Here is a 15171-nt window from a genome sequence, read left to right as displayed (position 1 = left end):
ATCCAAAAAATGGGGTGGGAGGAGGAGTTAGTGACTCCGAGTTCGATGGAAGTTGAGGGAGTCTTCTCCCAGACAGAAAAAAAACCATCCTTTGTTGTCTTAGAAATGGTGGCCGATAGGTTTCCTTCCTTCTGTTGTTTTCTCTTTGGACAGGAAAAAAATATGTAGAAAGAATGAGAAATGCCTTAAGCATTAAATTCAGTACTCTGAACAATCTTACTGGGGAATTGAACCTATGCCTGGATGGCCAGAGAGAGAATTATATTATTTGGAGGGCAGCTTGGGGTGGTGGCCATCCAGATATGGGAACTCAGAGAAAGGATATTTCTGGCAATGGCAGCTTCATAATTTCTAAATAGTGATAATTCGATCAGAGAGTGAAGGTGGTCGTGGCGATAGGAAAATAACATTGAGACACGATATGTGTGGCAAACAGGATCCTTTTAACATATCACTGAGGATGGATGGAGAGGAAGAGAGTTATCTTTCTGAGAATCCAAACAGTAGTCAGCAGTCATTAGTTTTCTATTGCTGCTGTACCAAATTACCACAAACTTAGTGGCTTCCAAAATTGCAAATGTATTACCTTCTAGCTCTAGAGGTCAGAAGTCTGATGTGGGTCTCACTGGATTGAAATCAAGGTGTCAGCAGGCCTGTGCTGCTTTCCCAATGCTCTAGGGAAAGAGTTAGTTTCTGTGCTTTTTTTTTTTGAGACGGAGTCTTGCTCTATTGCTCAGGCTGGAATGCAATGGCACAATCTCGGCTCAACTTCAACCTCTGCCTCCTGGGTTCAATCGATTCTCCTGCCTCAGCCTCCCGAGTAGCTGGGATAACAGGTGTGCATCACTAAATCTGGCTAATTTTTGTATTTTTAGTAGAGATGGGGTTTCACCATGTTGGCCAGGCTGGTCACAAACTCCTGACTTGTTTTTGATGCTGCCTGCATTCTCTGGCTTCTGCATGCCTTCCATGTTGAAAGCCATCAACGGTGAAATGGTGAACTGAGTTCTCATATCGTATTACTCCAATCTTCCCTCTGACTCACTCCTCCACTCCTTAGGACCCTTGTGATTTCGTGGGTTCCCCACATATAACCCAGGAAAATCTGCCTATCTTAATGTCAAAAATTTACAACTTTATTTTTCTTTGCCGTGTAGCAAAATATATTAGTAGGGTCCGTGAATTAAGATGTGGTCACCTTGGGGTGCTTTCATTCTGTCTATCACAACAGCTGTGAGAAATATGGTGTCTGGAGCCATATTGTCTAGATTCAATCCCAATGCCACCACATACTAACTGCAACTGTGGGCTAATGATACAGTCTCTCCATGCCTCAGTTTCCTCAATTGTAAACCACAGTGAATAATGCCTATCTCAGAAGGTTCTTCTAAGGAATAATGTGTCAATTTATGAAATGTGCTTAGAACTGCACAAGTACTCAACTAAAATGAACAATTCCAATGTCCACCTACTTTACCAAGATAGAAGATAAAATTATTAAATATATGATGAATGCCTACAAGCTTCAGACTTAGGAGAATCTGACTTCAGTTATCAAGAATAGACACTTAAAGTGCTTCCTAACATGTCTACACTCCAAATTCCCAAAATGAATGAATAGCTCAAGAGATTCCAGGATCAAATCAGGTGGACACTATTAGAAAGCACCTGCTTTGATCCCAGGATCTCCCCAGCCATTCATTCACTCTGGGCCTCCGGGAATCCTTGCATGGGGAGAGCTTCTCACATATAAGCATAATGTTTATCTGCAGCTCTGCCAGTTTTCTTAGTCCTGCTCCTTTGAAGTCTAGCATTAAGTAGGCCTAAGATGCCATGCAAGCCACTGTCCACGGTACTGCTGGTCTCTCCAACTTGCATCTGCCTCCTTTTCTTACAGGTCACAGAAAAACCTATGCTTACCCTAGATTTTTCGGAACATAGTCACCTAGCACAGCTGGTGGACTCCGTAGTAACACAGTGATTTCCACTGTTCCACAATCATCTTCTTCACAAGATAAACAGGCTCCTGAGAACTGGGGAGCTGAGATGCTGCAGGTGACATATGTATACAGACATTCAAGGTTCTTGGGATATCTTCCAGGTTATAATTCAGGCCTGGATGCTAAGGCTTGCCCTGCTCTGCAAGACTTTTACTCACGGTGCTTTTCTCTTAAACGCTTTATTGTTGTGTTTTTTTTCATGATGGTCCTTATTACAGACATTTCCCTTTCTCCTCTATATTCCCTTTCTATTCCCTCTGTATTCTTCCATTACTAATTACTACAACCTTAGAAGCTTAAAGAAACACAAATTTATTGTCTCACATTTTCTATAGATCAGAAGTCCAGTGGTCACTGCCACGTCTCTGTTTATGATCTCACAAACCTGATATACATGTGTCTGCTGGGCTGCCTTACTTTCTGAAAGCTCTAGAGGAATGTCTTTGTTCTTGCTCATTCAGGCTACTGGCTGAGCTTTGTTCCTTGTGCTGTGCAATTGAAATCCACATTTCTTTGATGTCAGCTAAGGACCATTCTCAGATTCTAGAAACTACCTGCATTCCTTGGCTTGTGTCTCCTTCCTCCATTTTCAAAGGCATCAATGGTTGCTGAGTCCTTCTCACATCATACTTCTCTGACTCTTCTGTGTTCCTCTTCTGCTTTTAAGAATTCATGTGATTACATTGGGGCCACCAGGATCATCTCCCCATATTGAGGTCCATAGCCTTCATCACATCTGCCAGGTCGTTTTTGCCATGTAATATAACATGCAATACTCACAGAATCTAGAGATTAAGGTATAGGCATCACTGCAGAACATGAGTCAGTCAAGCACTGCCTCTTGTACTCCAGCCCATCAGGGTCATTAGGTCTACATATGTCTGAAATTTTTGCTTCTAATTTTCTCCCACAGACTCCCTAGTTCTCAAAGAAAATCAAGGCATATGGCTGGGCATCTCTTTTAGCATCCTTGAACAGTCTGTAATGGCCCAAATGCACTCCAAGAATGCAGCAATTGAAAACAATTGAAAACGGAGCACACAGACTGGAGGTAGGTGGTGCTTCCTCACAGCCAAAATGCAGCCTCATCACTGACCAGCCAAAGGTGATCCATTTCATCCATATTAAGACATACTGAAAATACTAGGAGAACTGATGAGAGATAAACTGACTTTCCTGGGAGAATTTAGTAAAAGACCTCCACCAAGAGATTATGTTCAATTTGAACTCTGAAGTATGCAGGGAGTTTAATAGGAGGCACAGGTATGTATAGGAGAAATCATTTCAAGTAAATAGAAAAGCAAGTATGTGCTTGTGAATAATAAGAAAAATACATTTTGAATAAAAGTATGGGTGTGTTTCTGTGTATGTATTGTATGTATGTGTGTTTGAATAAGGCATACGGATATTATGTATTGGTCAACCACAATACAGGAAAATAAATTGAAGGGCATCTCTTTAAATCTTACGGGTAGTCCATGCTTTGCACAGTATCAGCATTATGTTAAACGAATTCATTCATACTGACCAATTCCTCACTTCGCATGAGTTACAGTTAATATGGTTCTGTGCAAAAACAAGGACAGCCTGTATGTCTATTTTTAATCAAAGATCTGAATTGCTGACTACAGGGCATACTCATTAATTCAGACGCCTCTGAAGATAGAAAAATTTGCTAGGACTAGATTTGAAGGGGATCTTTAAAAATTAGAGCAACAAGTAATCACAGTGAAGATGATATTTCTTAAGAAGATATCCTCACGGAAAATAGAGAAAAGAGACGAAGGTTTCTTCCTTGAATTAGGGACACAGACTAGTGAGGTGAGGTAAAAGAACAGCAGAAAAATAATCTGCGAGTTCTACTTGATTACAAACTGATGGGAGAACACGAACATGTAGTGAGCACCCTACTATGTGCTAATACTGTGTTACTCTAGGTATTCTTGTGGTTATCACATATAATACTCACAAATCTTTGTAAGACAGATTTTATTAGATGAATGTCTTGATGCTGCTGAAGATCGAATACTATCTGAATTGAAATATTATCTCATTTCTACTATTCCTCATGCCACACCAGGAATATTCTTGTCATACCTACTCTGATATTCGGGAAACAGGCAGAAACTGTTATATTTAGGAGATACTTCTCCTGCTATCTTAGGGATACTTCTCCTGCTGTCTTTAGATTATAAAACCATTTTGACTATGAACTACTTTTCAGTGGCAGGTTATAACAGGTCGCACCTTTAGGGCAATTTTTAAGCTTGCTATGGCTACTATAACAAAACACTACAGACTGAGTGAACAAACCAGCAGAAATTTATTTTCACATGGTTCTGGAGGCTAGAAGTCCAAGATCAAGGTGTCAGTGGGATAGGTTACTTCTGCAGACTATGAGGAATGATCTATTCCAGACCTTTCTCCTTGGCTTGAAGATGGCCAGTCTTCTCCCTTTGTCTTCACATTGTTTTCCTTATTTCCATGTCTGTATCCAAATTTTATCTTCTTATGAGGAGAGCAGTGATACTGGCTGAGGGTCCACACTAATGACTTCAATTCAATTTAACTCTGTAAGTCCCATTATACAAATATGGTTGCATTTGAGGTACTGGAACATATAATAACCTTTCTTTTTATGGGGGAGGATGACACAATTCAGCCCATAACACAGAGGAAAAACACAATCAAAATTCACATTAGGGATTTTAGCTCTAAGAAATTAAATATATATATATATCAGAATACATAAAACCACCAGTGAGAATATGAAGTCATTTGTGTAAATGAGTATATTCATACATTTTCATACTGCTACAAAGAAAAACCCGAGACTGGATAATTTATAAAAGGAAGAAGTTTAATTGACTCACAGTTCTGCATTGCTGGTGAGGCCTCAGGAAACTTACACACATGGTGAAAGGGAAAGAGGCACATCTTTTTTTTTTTTTTTTTTTTTTTTTTTTTTAATTATACTTTAAGCTCTGGAGTACATGTGCAGAACGTGCAGATTTGTTACACAGGTATACATGTGCCATGGGGATTTGCTACACCCATCAACTCATCATCTACATTAGATATTTCTCCTAATGCTATCCCTCCCCTAGTCCCCCACCCCCATAGGCCCCAGTGTGTGATGTTCTCCTCCCTGAGTCCATGTGTTCTCACTGTTCAGCTCCCACTTATGAGTGAGAACATGTGGTGTTTGGTTTTCTGTTCTTGTGTTAGTTTGCTGAGAATGATGGTTTCCCGCTTCTTCCATGTCCCTACAAAGGACATGAACTCATCCTTTTTTTATGACTGTATAGTATTCCATGGTGTATATGTGACACATTTTCTTTATCCAGTCTATCATTGATTCCGAGACTTTGCTATTGTGAACAGTGCCGCAATAAACATATGTGTGCATATTAGATGACAGCAGGTGAGAGAGAGAAGAAGAGTGAAAGGAGAAGAGCCCCTTGTAAAACCATCAGATCTTATAAGAACTCACTCACTCTCTCAAGAACAGCATGAGGGAAGCCACCTCCATGATCCAATCACCTCCCACCAAGTCTCTCCTTAGATACATGGGGATTACGGAGATTACAATTTAAGACGAGATTTGGGTGGGGACACAGCCAAATCATGTCAGTGAGCAATTAAGGAATTAACAGTGTCATGCCCTGGTTTGTTAACATTGATGAAGACAAATATATAGCCACCAATATCAACTCTATCTCTTCACCTGGTTTAAGGGGTTTTTTTGTTTGCTTGTTTGTTTTTTCCCTTTCATCATGGCGAGAGGTGCTTTCACTCTTCATTCTGTAATCCCATGAACAGCCATACAGACGTACCATACATTTTTTGGAGGGGTGGGGGATAACATTCTTCAATGTCATTAGGCTTTTGTTGGACCAACTCAAACCTGGAGGTATAGTTAGAGAGACAGAAGGGTACAAGATCAACCATGGAAGAATCCAATGCCTCCAAGCATTACATGTTAAGATAAAGATTAGGATCACTGTTTGCATTCTCGGTAAGATGAACTTAGAGAAACGGCATGTTTTCCCTTTTCTCAATGATCTAACTTTTTCTTAGTTATGAGACAGACTTTAGAACAGCCAATAATCCATTAAAGTGAAGACATTATTATTGCCTTTTTAATAACAATGCCTCAAAGTGTAGGATATACGCCTCTCAAGTCAGAGTTAGAATTGAATGTTCCACTTTCATTTTATTTATGTTGTAGTAGAAAACAAGATTGATTTTTTTTTAGAAAAAGGAGGTTTTTCTGTTTTATTTCATTTTAGGCTGAAATTGGTTGTTAGAATACAGCATCGTTGAAATATTATGTGCACTGAACAAATGGAGCTGGGTTGCATTCCGTAGTATGCCATCAAAGTGAAAAAGAAACAAAGTTTTTGTATAGAAAACTGGGATGTTAATAACATCACACTCGGTGGCAGATGCCTGTAGTCCCAGCTACTCAGGAGGCTGAGGCTGGGGAATCGCTTGAGTCCAGAAGTTTGAAACTTGTCTGGGCGATACAGCAAGACTCAATCTCAAAAGAAATTGCACTGGTTGGGGTTGAACCCTCAAGTCATTGAATCACGGAATTTTAAAGATGTCTGGCTTTTTCAGTTGTCTGGAGTGGATACTTAATTTAATTAAAGAGACAATGCATTTGATGAAAACAATTAAGCCGCATTGGCATACTCTACGTTGGCATCTAATATGATATGGCTATTTAATAAAAAGCTAGTATTTTGTTTGACAGATCAATTATTCATTAAACAGATGGGGCAGAAATGGACATGCAAAATCAAGGCTGATTAATTCAGCAAAATCTTCAATAATACTGTCACTTTTAATCCAAGCCAATGGCTTCAAGCACAGCGGGCAGCTTGATAGAGGGCAAAGTAATCACAATGCAATGTGTTAAGTGCAAGTTATAAGAAGCACTATGTAAACAGTATTATGCAGAAACAGAGGAGTTGTAACCTGACTTGGGGATATCAGAAAAATCTTCCTTTTAATAGAGGTAATATCGTTCTTAGTTTTAATAGACATCAGGGAAAGAATGTATAAGTAGGCCGTTCAAAGGTATGTAGAGAGAAAAAGGCCCTGTTAATATTCTGAGACCCTGGTTGCATCAGTCTAATCTTGAGTACCTGTTGGATTAGCAGCCACTCCACCAAGTTGGAAAATGAGGGAGTAATTGATATTTCTTCCACAATCCAGTGTATTCATTATGGTATACTGTTGCAGTCATGCCCCCAACATGAGCCAGCCTCCTACACCCATGCCCTTGGACAGCCTACTACCACATTCAATAGGGCTGATATGTGTTAACCAACAGGACATTGTAGAAATGGCAGCATGTGTCATCAGAGGCTGAGTTATCAAAGAAATTTTAGCTTCTGCCTTGTTTGTTCTCTTGGTTCAGTCTTTGTGGGCCACTACGCATGACGACATTCAAGCAGCCTTATGGAGCAGTTCACATGGAGAGAAGCTAAGACCTCCTGCCGACAGCCAGCACCAACTGGCCATATAAATAAGCTACTTTGATCATGAATGCAGACTCTCTAAAGCCTTTACGTGGCAACCTCATGAGAGACCCCTGGCCAGAAGAACACAATTAAGTTCCTGAATCCCTGATCCACAGAAGAGCTGTGAGATACTAAATGCTTATTGTTGTTTTAAGCCACTAAATTTTGAGGTAATTTATTATGTGGTAATAGATAACTAAGACATGAATATACACTAACCCTAAAATAATCTCAAAACCCCTTCATGTTGTCCAGGTAGTACCCTTAAATATGACCCGCATGTTCTCATAAGTGTACGTGGTAAGAAATGTTCCATGCATTTATTTACATGTGTCTCTAGAAAAATATTTTACAGGGAAACAATTCTTCTGTTCCTCAATGGATCCAGGTAGGGCCCATCAATGCTTTCATTTATTCTGGTGGCCAGGCGAGTGCAGTGGCTCATGCCTGTAAGCCCAGCACTGTGGGAGGTCGAAGTGGGCAGATCACCTGAGGTCAGGTGTTCAAGCAGCCTGGCCAAATGGTGAAACCCTGTCTCTACTAAAAATACAAACAAACAAACAAACAAACAAACAAACAAAAATTAGCCAGGTGTGGTAGCGTGCACCTGTAATACCAGCTATGCAAGAGGCTGAGGCAAAAACTTAAACTCAGGAGATGGAGGTTGCAGTGAGCTGAGATCTCACCACTGCACTCCAGCCTGGGTGAGACAGTGAGACTCTATCTCAAAAAAAAAAAAAAAAAAAAATTCTGCTGGTCAGAAAAAATCAATTCAGTGTTTAGCTGAGTAGAATGAATCCAAACTGAAAAGATTATTAGAGAGTGAATTTTATTCATGCAGACAACATGCCTCTTGACATGAGAGATACAAGTATTTAGGCATATGCTGTACAAACTTCCAGGGTGTAAAACCAGGCCAGAAAGAATTTTCTGGTCAAACAAGCTCAACAGCTTAATAGCAGTTCCAAAGCTAGGAGAAAATGAATGCACCCCTACCTTCACTAGACTATTTCCCTCCTCCCAGCTGGAAAGATAAAGGGAAAATAAACCCTTAAATATTGAGCTATATATACACACACACACATATAATATATATAGCTTAAATTAATCTATAATATAGCTTGCATTTAATGTATAGTAAATCAAATATACATTACATATAAAATAAAATTATACATTAAAATTACATTAAATTAAAATTATACATTATAGCTTAAATATACACATTTAAGCTATATATATAATTTAAGTTGATATAGATAAATTTATATATTTATGGCTCATATATGTATAATCTAAATCTAAATATATATCATCTAAATCTCTTACAGACATGCATTTTAAAACCCACCAAAAAAGCTGACAAGTCAGGAATCCATTGTAGGACGCCTATGGGCATATTCTGGGAAAGGAGTCTTCATTATCCAGAAGCAAACTCTGGAGCCAGTTCCATGGAGTGATCTTAAAGGCACACAGCCATTGGTTTTACTGCACATGTGGCACCCTCTGAGGCCATCCTGCAACTCTCACATGAGTCATCTGCTCTGAAGTAGAGCAACCTATTTCTGGAAATAGAGGATTAGACTGTCTCTTTCTGAGTGTGGTTGGCATCTATGGCATAGGCTTTCCTGCTTAAAAACTAGGAAGTTAAGAGTAGTATAATAGAAAGAAAGGATGAAAGAAGGAGGGAAAGGAGTGGAGGTAGAAAAATCAGGAAAATCTTTCAGTGATACAATAAAAATAAATCAAAGGAAAAGAAAAGAATTAATGATCAGAGTAAAAGAAACTAGAAATAACTTTAAAAACATACATCATATAGGGCCGGGCGCGGTGGCTCACGCCTGTAATCTCAGCACTTTGGGAGGCTGAGGTGGGCAGATCACGAGGTCAGGAGATCGAGACCATGCTGACTAATATGGTGAAACCCCATCCCTACTAAAAAATACAAAAACACTAGCCGGGCATGGTGGTGGGCACCTGTAGTCCCAGCTACTCCAGAGGTTGAGGCAGGAGAATGGCGTGAACCTGGGAGGTGGAGTTTGCAGTGAGCAGAGATAGCACCACTGCACTCCAGCCTGGGCAACAGGGCAAAACTCTGTCTCAAAAAAAAAAAAAAAAAAAGTCATATAAAAGTAAGAAATATTCTAGACACCAAACAATGAAATAGACAAAACTTGAAAATAGAGAATTGATAAGAAAAATAAAGTACATCTCTAAAATGGAAGCTATTCCTGCTCCATTCCTTAATCTGCTTCCATATTTTAGATGACTGCCGCTTTATTCTTTCAGAGGACAAAAGTCTAGGAATCATTCTTTACTCCTCTTGTTCTCTCACATCCCACATCCAATTTTCCAGGAAATCTTCTTGATTCTATCTTGAGGCTCCTTCTATAATGCAACCATTCTGCAATCTCTCCATGGCCACCACTTTGCTCTGAACAATCCTTGTCTCTTGCCTGAATTGTGAAAATAGCCTGTGAATTTGTCCTCTGGTTTCTATCCTTGCCCTTTACAGTCTATTCTGAACACAGAAACAAATGTGATTCTTTTAAAAGTAGGTCAGACCATGTCATGCCTCTGCTTTGGCCTCCAATGGTTCCCTATTTCTTTGAGCAAAAAATCACACAAGGCCCTACAAGCTCTGGCTCCCCAGTCACTGCCCTTGTCTCAGCTCCTTCTGCCCTTCCTCTTGCATCTTCATCATGCTCCAGCCTTCAGGCTTTGCACTTAGGGTCTCCTATTCCCTGAGGTGTTCTTCCTCTAATGTTTTTCCAAGTCTGATACCATTAACTTCTTCACATTTTGGCTCAAATCTTACCTTTATCCGACCACATCTTTCATGATTGCACCCTTCAATCCTTCCCCTCTCACCCACCTCTTCTGTGCATGACTGATACTTTTTATTACCATCTAACACATCTCCAGATTGCTCTTCCCTCTTGAGAATGTCGGCACCACCGGTGCAGAAGTCTTTGTCTGAATTGTTTACTGATGTGTTGCAAGTGTCTACAACAGGCCCTGAACACATCCCTGTGTCTCTACTAGTGTCCTGGGGCTGTCGTAACAAGTCAACACAAACAGAGATTTACTGTTTCCTCATGTTAGAGGTTAGATGTCTAAAATCAAGGTGTCAGCAGGGCCAACCTTTCTCTGAAACCTGTGGAGAGACTCCTTCCTTGCCTCTTCCCAGTTTCTGTGGTTTGCTGGCAGTTCTAGATTTTTCTGGGCTTGCAGTTGCATCACTCAGATCTCTGGCTCTCCACAGTTACATAGTGTCCCTCCTGCCTGTCTCTGCATTTCTTCTTCTCTTCTTGTAAGGACACCAGTCATATGAAATTAACAGCCTACCCTGCTTCAGTATGGCCTCATCTTAATACATGTTACATCTAATTAATGAATTAGCTGATTAATTAATGATCTTATTTATAAATAAGATTACATCTTGAAGTACTGTCAGGACTTCAACATATGTTTTTAGAGAACAAAATTCACTCCATGATAGTTCCCTGAAATATTTATTTAAATGAATCCATGAAGGTACAAAGTGACACAAGTTCTTAAAAATATTCTTTGGCCAAGGGTGATGTGGGAGGTCCCTTACTAGAGTTAAGTACATCTAAGTGAATACACACATTAGTAAGGCAAATGTAGCTGCCTTGATAGTTACCTTCGAGTTTATAAGTACTTTTACTAAAACTGTCATTTGATAAAAAAATTAAAAGGTTGTGTATTGTGCCTCCTTTTACCATGGTTTTACATTACGAAATAGAGTAATTTTTAAAATGTAAATATCAATAAATAGTAAGAAAGTAAAATTCAATATTAAACAAAGTTTTACAAAGCACACGGTCCTCCTGTAGCCCCTCTGCTATGAGAATCACAGAGAAGTGGGTCATTGTTTCCGAAAAGAATATGGCAATCAAAATGAATTTAAACATTATGTCAAAGAGGAAAAACACCAACATGTGACTATAAATATGTCAATCATTGCTGCATTTTTAATTAGAAGACACAAGCTTTCCTTTAATTTCCCTAATGTGTTATAGCTTTATTCCTAAACCACATGCTACCATAATGCCTTTTGGTAATTTTAAGTAATAAATCATAAATGAGTCATAAACAAATTACAGAATAATTATTCTGCTCCAGTGCTCACAATGATTTTCCTGCTTTTTACTTTAATGTTTCCCATTCCTCCTTAATCCAATATTTATATTTATGACAAGCACCCATTTTCAATCAAGAGAAAAGCTTCTGTGAAGTTAGGATTAGGGAATGTTTTATTCCACCCTCTATTGTCTAAATAAACATGTTCAGAAATTGATCTCCTCCTTTTTATGGATCTGGGCTGTTTCAAACACCCCCAGGCAAGAAGAGGAAATCTCGCTTTGACTTCTGATCATTAGTTTTAAACTCTGTCTTTGAAATTAGCAAAATCCTACAGGGACTCAAAAAGGTTACTTGTTCTTTCAGGCCTCTGTGAGTTTGAATTACCTGACAGGTATTGAGAAAATTATTTTAAAAAAACAAAAACTTTTACAGAAGCCAACATACAAGTGACAGAAAGGACCTTAGAAGCAACATGTTGTCCAGAATTTTCCAAATTGTAATAGGTTGTATACTACTGATGGTACATACGATGCTGAAGGTAGTAACACACTATTCAAAAACAGACTTTAATAGGAATACATTTGTTTTACATGGGCATCGATTCAGTTTGCTGTGGTACTCTAAATACTCAAAGGTAATTTTTAATGCTCCTAGTTTGGGTAGATGTTTTAACTAAATTCAGTATAATGGTAGCAAAAAGGAAAGACACAGCTCTTCGAGCCTGTGATTTCATAGATACTACTGTTTGGGACAATACTCCCTTTAAAAAATAAGTCAATTGATTTAAAGTCCATTTAAAGAAATCAAGTATATAAAATTGGTACTTAGGTATGTCAAAAAAATAGGAAGGTGGTACCCCAAATAATGAAAATTTAGGAACCGTTGATCTAGCAGGTAAACAAAATGAGAAAGTAATCAAGTGACTTTGCACATCAAGAGCTACCTCTCTAGTTGGAGAGTAGATTATTCTTTGCTCTTGGTTTTTGCATTCTCTCTTTCTCCTTCTTTTTCTGGCCTCTCTCTCTTTTTATATTTGTATTTATATATTTCCTTCCTTCCTTCCTCCTTCCTTCCTTCCCTCCCTCCCTCCCTCCCTCCTTCCTTCCTTCCTTCCTTCCTTCCTTCCTTCCTTCCTTCCTTCCTTCCCTCCCTCCCTCCTTCCTTCCTTTTTTTTTCCTTTTTTTTTTGACAGAGTCTCTCTCTGTCGTTTTTTGGTTTTCGTTTTTTGGTTTTGTTTTTGTTTTTGACGGAGTCTCACTCTGTCGCCCAGGCTGGAGTGTAGTGGCATGATTTCTGCTCACTGCAGGCTCCGCCTCCTAGGTTCACGCCATTCTCCTGCCTCACCCCCTGTAGCAGCTGGGACTACAGGCGCCTGCCACCACACCCAGATACTTTTTTTTTTTTTGTATTTTTTGTAAAGATGGGGTTTCACCATGTTAGCCAGGATGGTCTCGATCTCCTGACCTCGTGATCCGCCCGCCTCGGCCTCCCAAAGTGCTGGGATTACAGGCATGAGCCACTGCACCAGGCCATATTTATATATTTTCTATATTATCTCTTATGTTCACTTGTTTGTTTCCTCTACCAAATAGTGAGTTACTTGATGATCCCAGGACCTCATTTCCTTTATCTATGTGTAAACACAAACTATACTAACTACACACTGCTCACCCCATAAATGAGACTCAATACGTGTTTGTGGAGTGATTGGATAATTAAGAGAAAAGGTAGAAGTCAGTCCATAGGCCTCTGACTTCTCTTCTTAAGTCCTCGTTCACAACTATTTTCACATGCTGTGTGTCCAACATTTAATGCTTAATCATTTCCAAAGTCAGAAATTAAAATAGAAAACTAATACGCTCCACATTTTAAAAATCTTGAGAAAATTGCTAATGATTGTCAACTAAAATATTTGAGTGTAGAAATGGCTTTTAAAAAAATTAGTGCTTGATTAAGCAAATATTAAACATGGTGGTACCACTGAGTTAAAGCAAGAGTAAGAAAGATGACTATTTATTATTTACATAAGCTTTGATCGTATCTTCGTTGTTATCTGTATGCATACTTCAGAAGACACGCAATCAGACAGTCCAAATTCTAATTGCAGCTTTGCTCATTACTTCTGTCTGGATTTGTTCAAATCATTAGCACCTTTGGAGACTGGAAGAAAAGTAACAACCCCAGGTAACCTGTTCCTGAAATAAGCCAAATAAGGCATAGATCCCAAGGTGAGCCTCCCTTTATTGATTGTATTCACCAAATCTATAAATTTACTAATAAATTTTTCATTCATCATCTATTCAGTAACTAAGCACCTGCTATGAACCAGTACTTTAGCTGGTATGAAGGATACTAAAATGGGTAAGTCCTAGCTGCTGTCTTTAAGTGTTTCATGATCTAATGGAAGATGCAGAAGGCAAGAACTCAGATATTAAAAATAATAAGTGCTTTAACAGATCACAGTTGCAGCCAGAAGATGAAACTTTAAATTAGAAGGGGTGTTACCTTGGGATTATGATTTCAGTTCTGTGAGATTCCATCTTGTCTCCTGTAAAATGGGCATAGCAATACCTACTTCATGAAATAAGGTGATATCAAGACCACTGTACTCAATGTTTTATGGAAGAAGTAAGGGTAGGTAGTATACACCAGAAATTTTGGGCCCAAGGGGCAGCATGACTGAGCACATTAATAATTAATTCTGGAAATCCATGAATGGAGTCAGCAGTAGGAACTGGAAAGTTATTTTTCTTCAAAATGTTAAGGAGAGTGAAGATCAAAAGAGTAGAATTCATAAGTAAAGAAACAATTGTCACCAGGCGTGGTGGTTCACACCTATAATCTCAACACTTTGAAAGGCCAAGGTGGGAAGATCACTTGAGTCCAGGAGTGTGAGACCAGCCTGGGCAATGTGGCAAAACCCTCTCTCTACAAAAAATGGAAAAATTAGCTGGGCATGATGGTACATGCCTGGAGTCCCAGCTACTCAGGAGGCTGAGATGGGAGGATCTCTTGAGACTGGGAGGCAGAGGTTGCAGTGAGCCAAGATCACTCCTGCCTGGGTAATAGAGCAAGATGCCTGTCTCAAAATAAAAATAAAATAAGTAAAAAAAATACAGTAGGCATAGAGAAATATTATTAGAGTTTTATGCTTCTGTCTAAAACTGTCCCCAAATCCTGCTAACTGAATGGAAAGAAAATGAAAAAGAAAAAAATAGCATTGATGAAAACCAGTTGCAAAGATTTGCCTGAAGAATCAGCCCTAGCTAAGTGTCCCAACTAAGCCCAAACTATCTTACTACACATTCTACAACTCAGGAGGGGATATAAAGAGAATCCCCTACTTTTCTTGCTCTAGTTTTTACAGCTGTTGTCCATGTACTTAGCCAAGGTCGCGTGCTTAATCATCCAGTCCCGAGTTTTGCTTTTGATGCCCTGTCTTTCAGCACGGGCTTCTGACCTCTACCTCCAATCCGCTCCGTACCTTCCTGATGCTTCCCCAGCTCTGGGCCTGGTTGCTGATTGTTGTT

The 15171-nt window shown here is 39.2% G+C and overlaps 1 protein-coding gene and 1 long non-coding RNA gene across 5 annotated transcripts in view; one reads left to right on the top strand and one right to left on the bottom strand.

The window, feature by feature from the left end:
* The window catches only part of LOC111539025, a 38304-nt gene extending 30488 nt beyond the window's left edge, over positions 1 to 7816 (top strand). Inside the window, exons 2-3 of the long non-coding RNA XR_002730546.2 lie at positions 2914 to 3051; positions 7429 to 7816. This is a non-coding gene — a long non-coding RNA (uncharacterized LOC111539025). The remainder of the gene's footprint in view (positions 1 to 2913; positions 3052 to 7428) is intronic.
* KCNIP4 (potassium voltage-gated channel interacting protein 4) overlaps positions 1 to 15171 on the bottom strand; it is a 1209980-nt gene that overhangs the window by 867443 nt on the left and 327366 nt on the right. The window lies entirely within an intron of this gene.

Source organism: Piliocolobus tephrosceles, chromosome 3 (genome assembly GCF_002776525.5).
Source record: "Piliocolobus tephrosceles isolate RC106 chromosome 3, ASM277652v3, whole genome shotgun sequence".
Classification (NCBI taxonomy): Eukaryota; Metazoa; Chordata; class Mammalia; order Primates; family Cercopithecidae; genus Piliocolobus; species Piliocolobus tephrosceles.
This window is presented reverse-complemented; position numbering and strand designations above follow the sequence as displayed.